Source organism: Falco naumanni, chromosome 12, assembly GCF_017639655.2.
Source record: "Falco naumanni isolate bFalNau1 chromosome 12, bFalNau1.pat, whole genome shotgun sequence".
NCBI classification, from domain to species: domain Eukaryota; kingdom Metazoa; phylum Chordata; class Aves; order Falconiformes; family Falconidae; genus Falco; species Falco naumanni.
Genome location: NC_054065.1, coordinates 5,537,089 through 5,555,262, shown reverse-complemented (window position 1 = coordinate 5,555,262; position 18,174 = coordinate 5,537,089). Strand labels below are relative to the sequence as shown.

The following is an 18,174-nucleotide window of genomic DNA, read 5'->3' as shown; positions in this document are numbered from 1 at the left end:
GGGCCCTGTAAAGGGAAACTTTTTTTTTCTTTAAATCGAATACACTATGGAGCTAGCCAGTTTTCTTTTGTTTAGTTCTTGCTGTGATGGCACTAATTGTAAAACAGGGTCTCATCATTAGGAAAATAGGAGGCCAGACAGGAATGTGAAGCGCTACAGGGTGGTGTGGGTATTCAGGAGGTGCTGCTGCAAGGCAGACTAAAATGGCAGATATGGCAAGGATTACAGTAGAGGTGTCATTGAACAGACCTGTAGTGCTTCTCAGTGCCCAGCTGTGTTGGTGTCTGTAGGCTCATCCCTGTACCAGGAACACATCTGAAAACAGACCTCTGTCCTGCAAGTTGCTGCATAGCTATTAACAAGCAGAGGAGATGAGGGGAAATGCAAATTGAATTATTTGGGCACAGAGCTGGAAGAGACTAAAAGCCAGCTACGCTTTCCTCTTTGCACAAATCCTCAGCACTATCACTATGTTACATTAACTGCTGCAGGCAATAATTACTTGGTTAAAATGCAAGTTATATTGTTTTTTGCAAGACAATAGTCCCCCAATAATTCCTGCATGTATCAGCTGTCTCTAGTGTTACTGGTTTAGTTAGTACTGCACTTGAATTTAAAGGAAGAAAAAGAGGTGAGTGTCCTTCCTCTATATAATATAATTTTAATGTATTTATTTCCTCATATTTTTATTATCTCAAGTCACTCCCGGGGGGGGGTGGGGGGGGTGGGGTGGGGAGGGGAATACAAATCTCTTCCTTTTGCCTTCACCAGGCTGTAAATTAACAGCAAGGAGCAACTTTCAGTAAGTTCATGAACATGACTTCAGTTGGGGTGAATCAAGCCCAGAAAGGAAACTGGCTGAAATAAGTCACCGCTGACAGCCATCTAGGGCTTGCTGAGGTGATGGTGGGCTGCGGGTGGCCAGGCCGAACCCCCTTCACAGGGCCACGGGGTCCAACAGCAGCAGCTTGGGGCTTCGTGAAATGCAAGTGCCTTTACAGGCAGGCAGCCTGATTTAGATATATTGAGCAAATAGAAGTGCCCACCATCAATGGATCACTTCAGAAAATAATTCCCCAAGGCCTCTGCAAAATTTACCAGGCTCTGTTTTCAAGGGATAGGGAGAAGCCTAGATTTTGACGATTGTACTTGAGAGAAATCCCTAAACTCCGCACTGATTTGCCTGTCGTTTCTCCAGGAGGTGCCTTTTCTTAGGCTGCTTATTTAGAGGCACTTTAATTCCTTGACAAGGAGGAAAATCTTCAGGAAATGCCCATGTGCAAGAAACCGCAGGAGCCTTACACCCCACGAAAACCACCCGCGAAACCCTTCTTTCTTAACCTGTGAGGAGATGCTCATGTGTCCGATATACAGAAACCAGCAGGTGGTGCAATGCATCAAGTATTTATTTCCCTGGTCAGGGAAAAGCGGGGACAGCGGTGCCAAGGGCTGCCCGCGGCCAGCCTGAGCCCTCAGGCGATTCCCGCCTCCCCGCCCCGCGCGCGGCAGCCGTGTGCAGCGGCCGTGCGGGCGGCGCGCGCTGCCTCCCGCCCCCAGCGCCGGCCTCCCGCGCTTCGCTATTTCCCGAGGCGCAAAGCAGTTGCTGATGGCGAGGGGACTGATCTTTCCTCACCCAGCGGCGAGACGGGGGCGTCCCTGAGGGTGCTGAGGGCAGCTGGGTAAGGGGAAGGCAAGGGGGTGGTGAGGGGTGTGGGGACAGCGAGGCAGCCGTGACCCCCCAGCTCGGCCTTCCTCACGCTGAGGGGTTTGCGCGGCAGCGCAGCTCCCGTTTTGGCGGGCACCGCTGCGGGAGGGTGGCCGTGACTCCCTCACCTGCCCGGCGCTTTTGTGCCCTCATTGTGGAATGAAGGTGCTTGAGGCATAGAGAAAGGCATTTTTTTCTACAAAAGTTTTAAATATACCTCAAAAAAAGCTAAGAAACAATGGTGAATTTGTGTCTGGCGCTGCAGCCCTGCTGCCAGCCCGGCCCAGAACCCTGGAACATTCTGGTGCTTCTCCTTGCAGGGTAGTGGGGCCACCCAACTGCTGCCTCCAGCCTGCGTGGTCAAAATTATGAGGGGAAAAAAAAAAACCCAACCCAGAAAGGGCAGCAGAGGTACAGGGATAATTTGGAGCAAGGCACAGAAATGTTGGCCATAGCGAGCGGGGCATATTTGTGTGCAGGGGGTGCTCTGCAAAACATGGCAGTGTAAACCAGGACCAGTGTGGATGCGATGCGTTATTTTTCCCCTCCCCTGTGGAAAAAAGAAAGTTTCCAAAACATTTGCTGTTTTCTTGTGAGATTGTCCCTGCCTGCCAGCCAGCACCTGGTGTTCTGCAAACCAGTGAGATGCCATGAGAAGAGGCCAAGGAGCTGCTAACCAGCAGGCAGCAGCAGCAAGGACGGAGAGAAATAAGCTCAGGAAGGGACCAAACAATGCTGTGCAGCTGTTTTTGTTATACTACTGAGCTGTAAAGTTGAAAAATGATTTGAAAAGCAAGGGATGTGCTGGGAGTACTGGCGTGTCCTGCTTATGGGCGCTTGGGGCATTCTGTGCAAATTGAACTTTTTTCCCCCGTTTTTTTGGATGGCTTAATATCGCAGCAGTCGAAGGGAAGAGCAACAACACGCTTGGAGTGCTGAGCCTCTTCCATGATCCCTCTGGCACTGAACTGCACCAGAGTGAGCTGAGGACAGAGGCAAAGCCTGGCTGCTCCCTGTCTTCTCATTGTTGTAATCCAAAACGTGGAGGTTATTTCAGTGCAGAGGTTGCACATGAGAAGGCCCTCAGTTGCTTTTATTGAAATAATATAAAAAATAATAAAAAAAAATTAACTGGGACAAGAAGGATAACTTCTGCATGATTTACTGGACAGCAAGGGGACCAAGTGGAGGGGCCTTGCTGGAGACGGAGCCATTTGCACTGGAGGAATGTCAGGCCCATCAGCTGTACCCAGTGGTTTGTACGCTGATGCTCTGCAGACTGGTCGCAGCCCCTGGGAGTGAGACTTCCTACATCCCTTTCACAAGTAAATAGCAATATGTAACTTTTCACTACAGGATTATTTGATAATTGTGAGTCAAGGGTGTGTGGAGGTTTCTGGGTTGGTTTTTTTTTGTGTGTCTGTTGTAGAAAAGGGATGGAAAGACAATTACTGTGTCTTGTGACTAACGTAATATGTGACTCAAAATGTTAAGCAAGAGTGCTGATGTGATAGCCTTTTCCCCACAACTTGAATTCAACGCGAGAGGTGTGAGGTTGAAATGTGAAATAGTTCCCCTGAAGCCAGATTGCTCTGGCTTTGAATCCAAAGCCACTGGAGCTGGAAGTTAGTTCGTAACCTACAGAAAGTGAAACTGTGTAAGGGGCTTATTCCTATTACAAACTCAAAATGTAGATGTTTCTGCTGTACTCTTTGTGTTTTGATTTAGCAGATAGAAGGTGGGTTTCATGCATGAAAGCAAGAGGGTGCTGTGGCATTGAAGCAGCCTCATCGTGTCTGGGCCTATAACCCTACTGGAGGGTCCTGCTGTGGCTTAGGCAAAACCTGCGAAGGAATCTCATCTTTTTCTCCTAGCCACACTATCATTCTAGGGTTTGTATGATTCCGATTTGGATTTCGTCTCTGTGGGAATGGGTGCTGGTGTTCCTTTTGCAGGATAAGATGGTTGTGAAGTGTTCTTTCTGCCCCTTTCCGATGTGCCTGTCCATATCTCTAGTCCAAGAAGTGTGAGGAGCTAGGAATGAGACTATGAAAGTGTGGTTCCCTGCAGGGGCTTCTCATGTGCAGGATCTGGAGAGGCTGAGTTCTGTGCAAAGGACAAATAATTTATTTAACTTAGCATTTGGGGGTTTCAGAATATGGCTTTAGGCCAAGTCTGAGTGACAATAAAAGTAATTATTCTATGAGAAAATTGGATAGTTATGGGAGATCTAGTAAATCTAGAGAACTGTCATTTATTTTGAAAAAGTGAAAGAAAAAAAAGGGGGGGGGAGGTGGACTTTTTTACCTTTGTGTTGAAATTACTAAAAAAGAATAAAGAAAACAAAGAAAGAAACAAAACAGTTACTATGATAATTTAATTTTTGGTGCATTCTCCTCTGGGAAATATCACTAGAGAATTCTTATGCAGCTAGGGGAATCTTATCTTCCTGTTCTGCATGTGAGCAGAATCTTGATTAGGCTGAGTTGTTCCTTAGGGTATTCTGCCAGTGGTGTTTCTCCTGGAGAGCAATTGCCTGCCGTGGCTTCCTGGGTGCTTCTTGAGAAAAACGATGCTGTAGTCCCACTGAGGCAGAGGCCTATTACTGCTTAAGTATAGTGCTATAAGTTAGAAAAGGATGTGCACTAAGAAAAAAAATGCACTATTTTTGTCTTTAATAGTTCAAGTTTGTGTTCTTCTTCAGGAGTGGTTTCCCTTGTTCAATCTGTACTGGGACCTCTCACTGAAACAGTATTAGCAATTTTGTTGGTGGTATGTACTGTGGTGATCCTGCTCTTGGAAATGTCTGCATGCACTTGGTTTCTCTCTGTTTTGGTGCAATGGTGCACTGACCTGGGTGATGCTCCTGATACTTTATATATTAAAAAAAGCTTAGCTATTGCAAATACTTTCTGCAACGTGTGAGGTTTTCCAAAATTACATGTTGCAAACATTAGTTTAAAAGAGGCAAGAAATTCAGGCTGAAGAAGGATGTGAATTACAGAAACAACCCTCCTTGTCATTACTATCTTCCCTAGTTTACCTCTTCCTCCCTTCAAACTATGTATTTATGGGTTTGGTCTCTGAGCCTGAGCACAGTTGTTTCATTTCTTCAGGTAGCAGATACAGAAGGAAGCGAAGCTTTAAGTAGTTAAACATTCACTTTGTTGTGGAAAACGTGCACTGCCTTGTGGCAGCACATTCCAGAAAGTGTCTTTGAAGGATGTTGGCTAGATCATCCTACCTGTGGGATCACTGCCAAGAGTCTGAGCTTCTCAGCACGGGGGTTAAAGGGATTGTGGTCTGACTCAGGACAAACCAAAGGTGAGTGAGCCCATCTGCAAGCTGATGTCCCACAGAAAAAAAGTGTGCTTCCTCCTGCCCCCAAAATGTTCTGTGACTGTTTTCATGCTTACTTCAGAGCCAGTCACAGTATACAGCCCATTTGTGTGACTTCTGTTGCATCGTACTGCCCTAGATTATGTTTTTTTAATGAAGAATCATTTCCTAAAATATGTTGTACTGTGTTTTGCAATAGGATGGCAAATACTGCTTTGTTTGTCAACTATGGGATGTACTGTGGATGGCAAATGATTCATTGCTGAATAGGCAAAAATTTCAATTGCAAGAAATGTCTTTAGTTTGGCTTTAAGAAATGTATTTTTTATACAGAAGTCTTGTGGGAACGGTAAGAATTTGGATGAACTTTCACAAAAGGAGTTGGAAAGTGGGAGATTAGGCATTTAACACCTTGGCAGATTTGGCTGTAATTTTGTGCAGTTGCTTTAAAATACTAAAGTTGTAGCTGTGACTATTTATTTCTGACTTCAAGGAAACTTGATTTTATACCTTGCGTTGGGACATGACACGCACAGTTATCCCTGAAACTGGACAAAAGCAAAGCAGATGTATCTGGTTGGGAAAGGATTTCAGTTTTCTTCTGGAAGTCCGTAAACTTTAGCAGATCACACTATACCTCCTATCCAGGAAAGTGTTGTGTGGTTCGAGGTTTTATTTATAGACTTCTTCTACCGCTCCAGTCAGGGTAGATTCATGCTTAATGGAAGCCCAGCAAGGCAAAAGCCAGGTGTTTAGGATGTGGCATTGGTGACTCAGTAGGTGGTACACTTCCTCTCCATCAACATTAAATAAGTGCTTTTGTGTGGTAACAGGGATGGGTTATTTCTTGGCTGACATGAAAAAAACCAAGGTCACTACTAAAGTCTTTGGTACTTGTACAGGAAAGTCTTCTGTTCTCTATAATGAATGGGAAATTAGCCTCAGGATCTCTTCAACTGAAAAAAACAACATCCTTTAAAAATGAAAGCTAAGTGTTGTATTGCAATAGCAAGAAACCCCAGCTGATGTTACAGTCTCATCGTGCCTCATGTAAAAATAAGGATGGGTAAATGGAGAATTCTCCCTGGTCATGTTCAGGTGGAAGCATCAGGTGGATGCTGAGTGAGCATCAGAGTTTCCTGAAAGAGCATGGGTAAACTGGGAGCTGGGATCTCAGTGGGATGCATTAGTGGAGCTTTACATTTCCTGTCTGAGCAGGAATGTGAACAATATGGCCTGTGCAGTAATCCCTCACGTGTTTGAACTTGAATTCATTGAATTAGATGCTGCTTGTGCAACTTGCTATTTGCTGCTGATTTGGGACTGATTGCCTGACGGGAGGATGAGGGAAGGACAGGTATCATTCTGGCTGTTCAGTTGTGTCATGCCTGGGGTTTGTGTGTCGGGAATGTGGGAATTGGATTTAATCATACCTCTAAGCTGAACCTTTGGGCTGAAAAGGCCCGGTCTTGATGGTGATGCCATTTGAAGTCCCCTGGTGCTGCAGTGCTTGGACCCTGTAGAGGGGCACAGGAGCAGTCACTTCAGCTCTCAGAGATCTCCCTGCAGCAAGCCTCTAGATGCAGGAATAAAACTTTCTATCCCACAGCTCTGAATCTCCTTGAAACCTGCCAGGGCTCACAAATGACCAAAGCACACATTACTCTTGTTCTGCTTTTAAAAAAAGGGGTGGGGGGGAGGGAAATAGAAATCACATCTTGGAGCAGTAAATTATTTTTTTTTTCACTTTAAATGTTGTTAATTCAAAGGATATTTTCTTAGTGACTGAACAAGGAACTGGAACCCCCATATTATTTCTTCTTTCCTCCTTCAGCCAGGTCCTTCCAGTGCCCAGAATTTTATCTGATGTGAGCAAAAGGCTCCCTGGATAGACTGTGAATTGTTTGAAAACAGAGCATTTAGGTGGTGTTTGCCACCTGGCCCAAGTGTAGCTGGATGGCTGCTCAGATGGTGTATCCATTGCAGATGGCACAGTTAGGGGTTTTCTTTTCCAAACTCTGCTTTAAGGGACAGGAGGGAAAATCATAGAGATTTTTAATTGTAAAATTGTAAAATGGAGGTTTTTTTGTAAAATCTGAAGTAAACTGATCAGATACAGCAAAGTACAGAGAAAGCTCACTCCTCTGTGCGTGTTCCGACAGTGAGATATACCGTTGTTTCTCTTTGGCTACAACTGGACCTAGAACATGGAATTAAACAGCAAAAATTGGAGTCCTGACAAAATGAAAAACTCTTCTGAGCTCAGTTCACATTTAAAATTTGCTTTATTGTAGCCACAGAGACCAAAAAACATTATCATAAGCTCTGATTCTACAGCACAGTTTTACAGCAAATACACCACTTTCCGTATCTCCAGAGCTACAACTTACATAGCCTCTCAGCCTTGTTAGAAAGATCACAGTGCATCAGTTCAGGGGCTTCAGCGTCATTGCCTGTCAAAATGACAACAGATACATGTTTCTTTTTCCTGTGGGAATGGCATCTACTTTTTTTTTTTTTTTAACGGCATTAAACCATTACATGGGATTATGTAGCATTACATTAAGCAGTTGCAGGAAAAAGTATATGTCTTTCTGAAAGTGTTCATGGCCTCACTCGTGTTTCAGTGGAAATCTAGATGTCCTAAATGTTTGCATTATCAAAAGGAATTAGATCTTTAACCTCTGTAGGGACCTTTGAAAACCCTAAGAAGTGTCTGTCTGCTTAAAAAATTTTGAAAAGCTGATCCTTAATCTTTCTCCACCTCATTTGCATTGTTCTGTAGTAATATAAAGAAATGCCTGGGCTAATATTGTTCCTTTCTTTCTTAGAGTTAGCCATTGTCTTGACTTCCTTGAAATTGCCCACAGAGAAATATTTGCTGATGAGTGGAATTAAACCTGGTACCTTTCCACCCTGTGTTTTATAAATGAAATAAAATAAAATGCAGTGGTTGTGCAGCTTGAAAATATTTATAAAAATACATGAAATATTTTTTCTTACTTTCAGACAGCCAGATAAGAAGTAATGAGTGAAACATTGCAGGCGAGTATGTTGTATGCTTTTAGGAAAGAGGAGTGGCAAATTACTAATATTCGGGGAGTTGCCATCCCAGGTGGTGAGGTTTAAAAGGTGGTACTCTGACTTACTGGGACGTGAAAACCTGTGTCAAGGTGCATGCAGAAGCAAGGCTCATTTGTAAGGCACATCAGGAAGATAGGGCCTGGAAGAAGGTAATAAAAAAAATGAGGAAGTGCAGTTGTGATGAAACTTTTGTCAGTTGTTGGTTCATAGCTATCTGCAACTCTTCTGTAAGCACTGTATAATCGGTGGCACCTGCTAGTAAGCTGTTCTACTTCAGGATAGACAGAAGGAAAGAAGCATGTCTGCTTTTACTGGTAAAGGCAGTTGCTGGAGTAATGTTTCCACTCTAATTTAACTGTCTGTACTGCCTATGTTTTAAAACAAGAAGGTGGGAAAGATACTTTGAGTTATATCCTGATTAGTCATGTACAAAGGAACAAATGCGGAGGAAAATTTTCACTGAACTATAATGCTTACTCATGGTGGGTGTTCGGATTTCTTAGCTGGAGGCTCAGCTGGGGATTAGTGCTACAGAGAGACACCCTGGGAAAGACCACAGAGGGAAACAGTGGCCCAGTTAGTCTAGGGTTTCTGGGTGATTTGTACCTGGTGCTGATGTTTGAAACTTTTTATTTTTCTAGGGAACTTTCGTCTTTTTGAAAAGCTGAAAATCTTTTTACTGGGTGGATTTTAGCTCTTCTGATGAAAAATTGCAGTTTTCTGTGGAAAGCAAAGCCTTTTTGGAGGGAACAGTTCTTATGGACATACAGTTGCTTTAGATTGAAACATTTGCTATGAGCTCCACACATGCAAAATAGACTGTTTCTGAATGAGCTTTGCTAGTGACAGTGAAGCTATCCTAGTAATTCTTGTGCAGGCAGAATGTCCTGGGATTGGCATATGGCTGTGTTCCTTGCAAATTGTCCAATTTCAAGTTACTTTTAAGACAAGTCAGTTTCATTTTGCATTTCAGTAATAAATTTACTGTTACCTGTAATGACTCCTGTAATGTGAGGCTTTATGTTGAGCTATGTGATCTAACAGCTATGACTGCTAGGACCTGCAGTAAACAAAGCTCTAGTAGTTTTTTGCAACTGATTCATAGCAAAGTTACATGAGTTTCTGCATGCTCTACTGGTGATGATTTGAAGGTAGTTTGTGGGCTTTCACTCAAATGCGAATGGTTCCCAAATCTCCAGCAGAATAATTTTTTACATTTGAGTAGCGATAAAGACACAGCTCTTAAAGCTTACAGGAGCTGGGTAGTTTGGGTGGCAGCTGAACCTCCCTTCAGCATAGAAAAAGGGAGGTGAGCTCCAGTGGTTGTGAAAGTAATCTGACTAAGATACTAGCAAGCAGTGCGTTGCAGGAAAATCTCTCAGGTTGGTCTGGCTGAGGAAGTGTTGGAGTACAAATGACAAAAGATGTGAAGATATTAAACAATTGGGATCTGCAGGAAAAGAAGGTTGGAAGGTGAGGGGCAGGGAAGAAGCCAGGCCTTCAGGGAAGCCTGACTGTCATAATCATGGCTGTTTTCTCCTTATGCTCTTTCCTTGCCATCACTCAAAGCCAGATGCATCTTTTTCTCCTGGCCTACTCCCTTTTTCTCCTGAAACTGCTAGGTCAGAGCTAAAGTGCTCTTCCAGGCACAGCTATTACTTGGGGTGTGCTATCTGTACTGGGCTCTAATCCCAGCCTTTGCTGACGACAAAGGGCCTCATGGCAGTCACAGTTGTGTTATCATCAACAGATTGAGCAGATGTCGAATGAATGCCTGGATTAACCCAAAAGGGTCTTGCAGGGGAGCACCAAGAGTCATGACATGTTGTGAACCTGAATTTATTCTTAATTTTGCCGGTGCTGCCTGAGCTTAGTATTGAGTATTAGTGTTCACCTTCCGGGGCACAGTGAGTCCGTCTGGTGGAGGTGGGGGGCCGTGGGGTGGAGGTGGACAGGGGAGAAGAAATGAGAGCCCATAGCTGACAGAGCCAGTACAGCTGCAGGTTTTCATATCTTTGTCTCAGTCATCTATTTGTGGCATTGGTGATTCCCATGACCTTGGGATTTTGCTGTGAAAGGAAAGTTTTAAAAGTTACCATCTTTTATAATTATAAATAGTAATAAAAACAGAGACAGTTTCTGGGCTCAGTAAATTCCTCACAGCAGGATTCCCCCTTGACACCAATTTCTATTCCAGGCTGCACTCCATTCCCTTTCTGCACTAAACTTTCCCTTCTCTAAAAAGTAACCCTGTGTTGCTCCCAGTAGTGCTGTAGTGCACCATGGTGTCGGTCCCACTGTCTCTGCCACCCCAAGGCCTCCTGCACTATTGCTGTACTCTGATGGGGAAGGATTTTAAGCAAGGACAAGTCCAGAATATTTAAATTAATCTATAAAAGGAGGTTCAGGGAAGTGACACCCAAGCATGCTATTTCTACATGTTTGTAAACAAACTGTATGTTTTCTCAGAGATTTTAAAGCAAGCTTTGTAGGCTGAGTATGGCAAAAATCAGTGGAATCAGCAAATAGTGACCTTTATGATAGAACAGAATGTTAGCTTTAATAATTGTGGCCGGGTCAAGTGATCTAGATCTGGGAAGAAAATCAAGTTAATTTGCCTCTTAGTGTGATCTGATATTTCTTAACATCTTATATCTAGGAATAAATGTCATGTCATAAAACGACAAAGTTAAAACCAGAAAAATAGCACGGAGGTTTTAAAATTAAAAAAGGTTTTTTTTTCTTTTTTCACTTGGGCCAAAATCTTGTGATATTTTTAAAATAAAAAAAAAAATATGGTAATACGGATCTAATAACTGCCTGGAATAAGTCAGATCTCAAATCCTTGTACCTGACTTGTTGTTTTAAAAAGGATACAGTGGGCATGTGTTTGAGCTATACTGATTCACACCAGAAGAGAATCTGGCCATTTAGTGGTTTGGGCTTTTTGGCTGAGTTTGTTACAAGTGTGAAAGTTAAATTGTAATACTGATTTAGTCAAGGCATTCTATAAGCCTTTTTCACCCTCCCCTGGTACCCTGGTTTGTTAATATGTGTTAGTCAGAACTTTCTGGGAGTGACTGAAATGTTTCACTTTGATACTAGTCTGAATTTAGATAGGATTAGATTCTTTGAGTTCAAGTAACTCATTTCTACCTTAGAGAGGGAGGAAACCTAGGATTCTTGCATCGTTGTCATGAGAAGCCCTACCAGTGAAAGTCTAGTAATCAGAGCAGGTTTAACCAAAATAGAAAGGGTGGGAAGGACTCTGCTCCCTGAAATGAATGAATCTTTGAGTTTTATCTGCTTTTATTTTTAATTAGACAGTACAAGAGGCTGCCTCTAGATAGATTTCGGCATCGAGCACGTCACCAAGTTGCCAGACATCAGCTGAGCTGTAGCAACTGGTCACACATGTTTTCTTAGACAAATGCTTACAATTAATATGAATGGGAACTGCATGTACAGCTTCCCTAGTGAGACTTGGACTTTTTGTCCAATTTTAAAATATTTTTTATTTTGTTCATTTTACTCTAGAGACATCTGTTTTATTCCAATGGAAATTAAAGAGCTATCCTCGGTCAAAGTTTAAATTTGTTATTAGTGTTACATTATATTTTCAGAAATTTAATCAAGCCTAAGTTCACTCAAGGAAATCAGTTCCTCTTACTAGCCTGTTCCCCTTTTTCTCCAAGTTTTTCATTGACAAATTGTTGTATTTTAGTGGGCTGAATTAGTATTAACCTCCTATTCACCTGATTCCAAGACAATACTGAATGTAAATCAACACAGCCTCATACAAACCTAGGGAACATACATTTCTAAGCTGTTTCATTTATTGTCCCTTAATATCTGTCAGCAATAGAAGCTCATGCTTGTGTGTGATATTCCAGTTTTAAGCCCCCCACCCCATCTGGAATGGGGAACTGTTGGATTGGATTGATTTTAAATTCTACTGAAATTCTTTGCCATTTTTTTAATTGTCAGCATCTGGATGTCTCTGGAATTGTCACTGTTGGAAAAAGAAGTTCTTTCTGTGGCTGCATAGAAAAAGTGATTTTGACAGAGGACTGAACTGAATGTTTAGGTATTCTACTGTCTGTATCCTGGGCCTTCCAGAAATTCCATTAAATTGCCTAGGCATGTAGGTGAGCTAAGCGTTGAACCAACATTCATGGAATAATAAATACTGATTTTTCAAATTAAGGAAGTCATCCAGGTGATGGAGCCTGTGAATGGAAGAAGGGGAAGTTACTCTGTAAAGCTGCGTAAACACAGAACTTGCTGTATATAACTCAAAATAAGACTTTGCAGCTTAACGTGTGCTTCTGAATTTTTACATCATACATCTTCAGTGTTTCCTCTATAAAGGGTCAGAAACTTCTGCTAGAGCTGTTTGCTTTGAAATAAGTTATTCAGTACTGCATCCATCTAATCCAAAGCTTTTCCATCAACACTAAACTGCAAGTTTCCTGTTCTTTGGTTTTCTGTGGTCTACCTTCTTACTCACCGTAACCTCTTAACTGCCAGGTCATACATGACTTGTAAGTTCAGACTTGTGTTTGATTATAATATGAGCTCCTATACCCCTTAATATGACTACTAATTCCATTCTGAAAACTGAAACTTGCGTTTGAAAACAAAATCTTATCTGCTAAAAAGCCTGTTTTACTAGTATGTAAAAAATGTCCAGTTCCATCTAAACCCAAATTTTTTTGTCTTGGGGTATAACTTTCTGGTAACATCGGGCATACACTTACTATGTTATTTTTGGCTTATTCACAATGGCTTAAACTCTGTCTTGTCTCAGCCAAAATTGTGTCAAAGGGGGTCAAAAAGGAGGATATAGTAGCCACACTAAGAAGGTAATTTTTGCTTAATATGTTGGGTATGCTCGCCTAAACCCTGGAGCTTAGTATCTGAAGAACGTTTGATTAGCTTGGATCAAGTACAAGTGCTTCTATACTGGAAACTAATCCTGATAGATTTTACAGGATGATTCAAGTTACTAAAACACAAAACTGGACGAAAGCAAGTTAGAGGGAAGGAGGACCCTGGGGCTTGTCTCTGGAAGAAATGTCAGATGCATAACGACTCATTTAATTTTAAGGAGGATGAGTGAGAGGGCGTTGGGACACTGACTAAGGCTGACAGACCCTTGATGGCTGGTGAGATGGGAGTTACACACCATTTCCATTATGTTAATGTCAGCTTAAAAACACAAGTATTAATCTTTGTAACTCTCTGCTCCACATAGCCTTCTAGCAACTAAATACAAATAACAGCCTAGCTGCCACATTCCCCCTCCCCAAACTCTGCATAGCACTCTGCTCTTGGTTATGTTTTCTAAGATGGGTGCATGCCCATGGATGGTAGTGACCGTTATGGACAGTTAGGCACATATTCTTCGTGCAAAATAAGGTGAAATATTGGCAGTGGCTGTGAAAAGGTTCTCTTGACTCCCACTGAGAATTCCGTGGAGACTGGGAGTGATTGCTGCAGGGGAGATGTTAGAAACGATCTGATAGACAAGGGAAAATCTTCAGGTTTATGCAAGGGGAAAGAGAACTGTCTGTGTACATGTGATCAAACACCACCAAAGATTGAGAAAAAGGCATGTGTAGACCAGAAGCCTGCTGCCAAGGTGCCTCTTGAAAGGTATTTTCTCCACATGGTTTTGTTTTGGGAACCTGCATGTGCTTCTCTACCTCTGGGGAACCGAGAAAACAGAAGAATGCTGCTGTGCACCTGAGAGTCCATGCTGCTTGCTGGAGCAGCAGTGGGTGGCAAAGATACCCTTTCTGGTTTAAAATATGATCTGTGATGAGGTCCTGATATAAACAACCCACTGAATAATTCACTTCAGCCTTCTTTTCTATCTACTTTAAAATTTTTGAAAATTTTGATGTTCACTGATATATTTCTACTAATTCTTTTCTTTGGTCCTGACCTTTTTTGCTATAGCTTTATCCCTATATATATATTTCAGAAATTATGTGACAAAATATTAAGACTATGAAAACTTGCTAAAATTTGAATTATGCTAGAAAGCATGAACAATATATTTCATTTACCCAGTATTTGCTAAAATAGTTAGATAAAATTTGGAATTAAATTATAGTGTACAAGAAAGACCACCAAAATTTTTGTTAGTTGTTTAAAATAGCTTAATGTTCCTGATTACATAGGGGAAAAAAATCTGAAGATATTTTGTGTGTAGAAGTAACCTGTTACACAGAAAAGTAAAGAAATTAAAAGGTCAGCTTCTGGTTATTACATTCTTTAACATTTCAAAATTATCAGGTATCATCCTCTCATAACTATTTTATTTATAGCCAAGAGTAAACTAAGCTTTCCTGTTCATGCATGAATTACAAGAGGAAAAGAGACTTTCCTTCTTTTTCAAATCCTAGTCTCTCTACCAATTCTGTATGAACTAGTCATTTTAAGGAACTCATTACATGGACAAGAATTAGGACAATATTTCTTTTGTTTTTTATAGAAGAGGTCCTGCTATTAGAAGCTAGCTATCAGTTCAGTAAGTGTTGGTTACAGTGACATTGATCTACTCAGTGCTCTAACTTTCTGTACGAGTTTGACAATAAATACATGTATCTCAACACTATTTTAAAAATGTAGTTTAAAATATTTTATTAATTTTTGGGTTTAGGCTTTAGCATGGATTTGTCATTATTGGATAAATCTTTTTAAAAAAGGAGAAATATCTCACTGACATTTAAATGACCAAATTTATCTGATTTTATTTTTAAATGGCTTTTGAGTCCTAAAAGACAAAATCACAACTAGACTTGGTGTTTATGTGGGCTGTGTCATACAGGGGAGTCAGAGCTAAACTCCCAGGCTTTTCCTGCCAGTGTGAAATGTAGCAGCCTGCTACATCTGATGTTTGTGAAATGCTCTTTTCACCAGGGTTCCTCTGAATCTGCTGCAGCATTCGCAGCTGTTGTCATAAGGCTCAATGGTCTTCCAGTCTGTGTGTACTTTGGTGTGAGAATGAAGGCCTGGGATGTTGTGGATTGACCTCTTGAAGTAGAAATTCAGATCTTTCTTCTAATCGTGTTTGTGTGGCCCACCTAAACAAGTAGGTAGGTTTTTAAAAAATTGAAAAATGTATTCTTTTCTGCTTAGCTTTTGATATCAGTAACTGATGGTTTCAACACCATTTTGGTGATTTCATGAGCTCTTGTGTTACAGGTGCTCTGTTTGTCAAACTGGCGGGTTTAGGTGCTGTTTTATTGTAATAATCCACCACTAAAAATTACTTGGGTCATGGTCTCCAGATAGTGAACCAAATACTTTTTCAGAGACTTTTCTGAAAAGGTCCTTCTGCTCTTTCTGTGCTAACATCTCAGCTGAACAGATAGAACCAGCATGATTCTTTTAACTGATTTCTATTTCTGTTAGTCCTAGATCTGAAAAGAACAAAGATTTGGTTGATCTCTAGTTTGTGAAGTGGGAGTCAATGAAACTGAAATCTTGTGTGAAAGATTATGTTCATGTTATAAGAGAAAAAACCTTAACAATCCTCTTCCCTGAAAACTCCCACATGATTTCTGTTGTCTTTTTGTGTTGAAATAGCAATGTCTAAGACCTTGTATTGAATTCATTCAAGTTGGTTTCAAGTCTTGCACTGATCTCAGCTGAAGAATTGGGCCATAGTGAAATTAACAACGTAAACAATGTCTCTAGGAATAAATGCCAAGGAACCAGGAAAAGTGGTCTAAATTTCTATGTCTTTGACTTAGGTCAGGAAGAAGTAAAACAGGGACAGTGTTCTTTTCACAGAGAAATGGACAGGAAGCACAAAGTGTGAAATAAGTCAATTATGTATTTCCACTGCTGTTTATTGGAAAGCAGTGAGAACCTTTTTCCTGCCTATCTCACCACAGGGAAGGAAGGGCTGAACCAGAAAAATAGGAGTTTTCATTTCTAGCTTTTCTACTAAGCTGTTATATGACATTAAGCAAGTGACTGATCATTTTTTTTAGCCTCATTTGTTCTCTTTTGCAACATGAGGGTAGGAAGACCTTTTTTGTCAGCTGTACACATGGGATTTTTCTTATCTAGCACTAGTCATCAATAAAACCTTAAAAAGCTAAAAAAGTTAACCTTTTAATCTAAGTTACTCTCCTCCTAGAGAGCAAAGAGAGACAAGCACCTACAGAGCTGAGCCATCCCATCCCACAGATGGGATGAGTTGTTGTTTGAATGTGCCCATCTCCTTTGACTGTACAATATTTTATGACCAGTTTTTAGTCTGTGCCTCATTTTTACACAGGAGACTGTAAGCATGGACCCTCTCTGTACAACCTAGTGTGTCTTGAGGTCCCACTCTATTTGTTTTTATTTGTACTAGGAATTATGAACTGGAAGGAATGATGCCATGAGAGGGGTAGAAGAGCCTATCTGGGTAGTTCCTAAGACTTGTAATTTCCTGGGATCAGTAAGACGGGATCGCTTGTTGGATGATACCCTCATTAGAAAATGAATTCAATATAGGATTTGCAGACACTTGGACAAAAGAAGGTTAATAGGGAAGCATTGCTGGCAACAGACTTATTCTCAAAACATTTTTTAGGCCAATTTTACCCAGCATAATTTTGCAGGTAATTTGCACCTCTGTGTGCATGTGCAGTGTGACATGTTTCCACTAAGCCCAGACCCATTTCCATTTCTGTGGAGTAATCATGTCAAACACATGGTTTGGCACGTCAAACTGAAAGCATGCAGTGGGTAACCTGCTGGCATTCATACCTTGTAGGTTTATTCAACTGGTGATGAATAGACTTGCTGTTTCCAGAAGGAAGCACTTGTATAAGAGTTGTAATGAAAGAGAAAAAAGGTTTAAGCCCTCAGCCTTGCTTGATATAACAGGAATTAGATCACAGAGTCACCACCAGCAGCTTTATTGACCAGGAGTGCTGGGTGACATGGTGGGCCTGCAGAAGTCCAAATACTGTGTGTTTAGTGGCCTGGGATTTCACCTACCTCAGTCCACATAGCTGCAATATTGAATCAGCTTTTGTTGTCCTGAGAATATTTATGATTGTGAGAGCAGAAATCTTAAAAACAAAACAAAACAAAAAACCCCAAAACCCAAGCTGGGATTTTCTTCTGTGTGTGTATGTGTATTATTTCTGGCTACCATGGCATTTTTCCTATGAAATTTGGCTTTGTTCGGTTGATAGTATCGCTTTGGTCAAACCAACTACATTTCCAGACCTGGACTGCACAGACCATTACTGAGGTGAACAGAGGGGTTTTTAGCAAATAACCTCATTAAGCTGTTATGCTTTTTGCTTAGCAAGAAAATGTTCGATGTGCAGTATCACAGTCCTCTGGGCTCCTCAAACCTAGTGAAATTTGCCCACCTTTTCATGAGGTGCTTTTTTTCTCTTGTCACGTGTTCTGTACTGTTTACCACACATGAGTTACGGATGGTAATTTTAATTTAAACCCCCAAATGTAATAAATTCAGCAGATTAGTATTTGGCCAGGATTGAGTGCTGAGATTGTTCAGTTGACTGTTATGGAAAACACATCAGCCAACCTCATCCCTGACCAGAGAGCAGTGGTTCCATCCCCTTACAAACAAAGCCTTTGTTATGTCTTCCTTGCACTGTGACTCTAGTCTCTACAGTGCATTTGTTTCCAAAGCAAAACAATATATTCATAATCCTTGGCAGTTTGAGTATTTCAGCTTGGATATTTCCTGTTACACAATTTACCTACTAGCTGATCGAATGTAAGAGATGACCTCACAGCTGAGGAACAGTATTTTTTCAGATGCCTTGAGCCCTATTTGTTTCTAGTGCAGCTTTAACCAAGAGTGAACTGTAAAGTAGAGTCAAAGAATCAGCGTGCCAGTGCTGCTACCCCACACTTTATGCTATAGAAAGACTCAAGCCTGCTCATTTGGGTAGGGTTTTCAATAGATCCCGAAGTTTGGCACTTTGTAGTTAAGATTGGGATTGCTATCACTGTTACACATTCAAGAAAATAAGAGCTGCTTTTTTAGTAGTAGG

At 41.3% G+C, this 18,174-nt stretch overlaps 1 long non-coding RNA gene across 1 annotated transcript in view; it reads left to right on the top strand.

The window, feature by feature from the left end:
- Positions 1-773: 773 nt before the first annotated feature.
- The window catches only part of LOC121096437, a 366,656-nt gene continuing 349,255 nt past the window's right edge, over positions 774-18,174 (top strand). The window contains exons 1-2 of the long non-coding RNA XR_005830502.1: positions 774-1,679; positions 15,059-15,234. This is a non-coding gene — a long non-coding RNA (uncharacterized LOC121096437). The remainder of the gene's footprint in view (positions 1,680-15,058; positions 15,235-18,174) is intronic.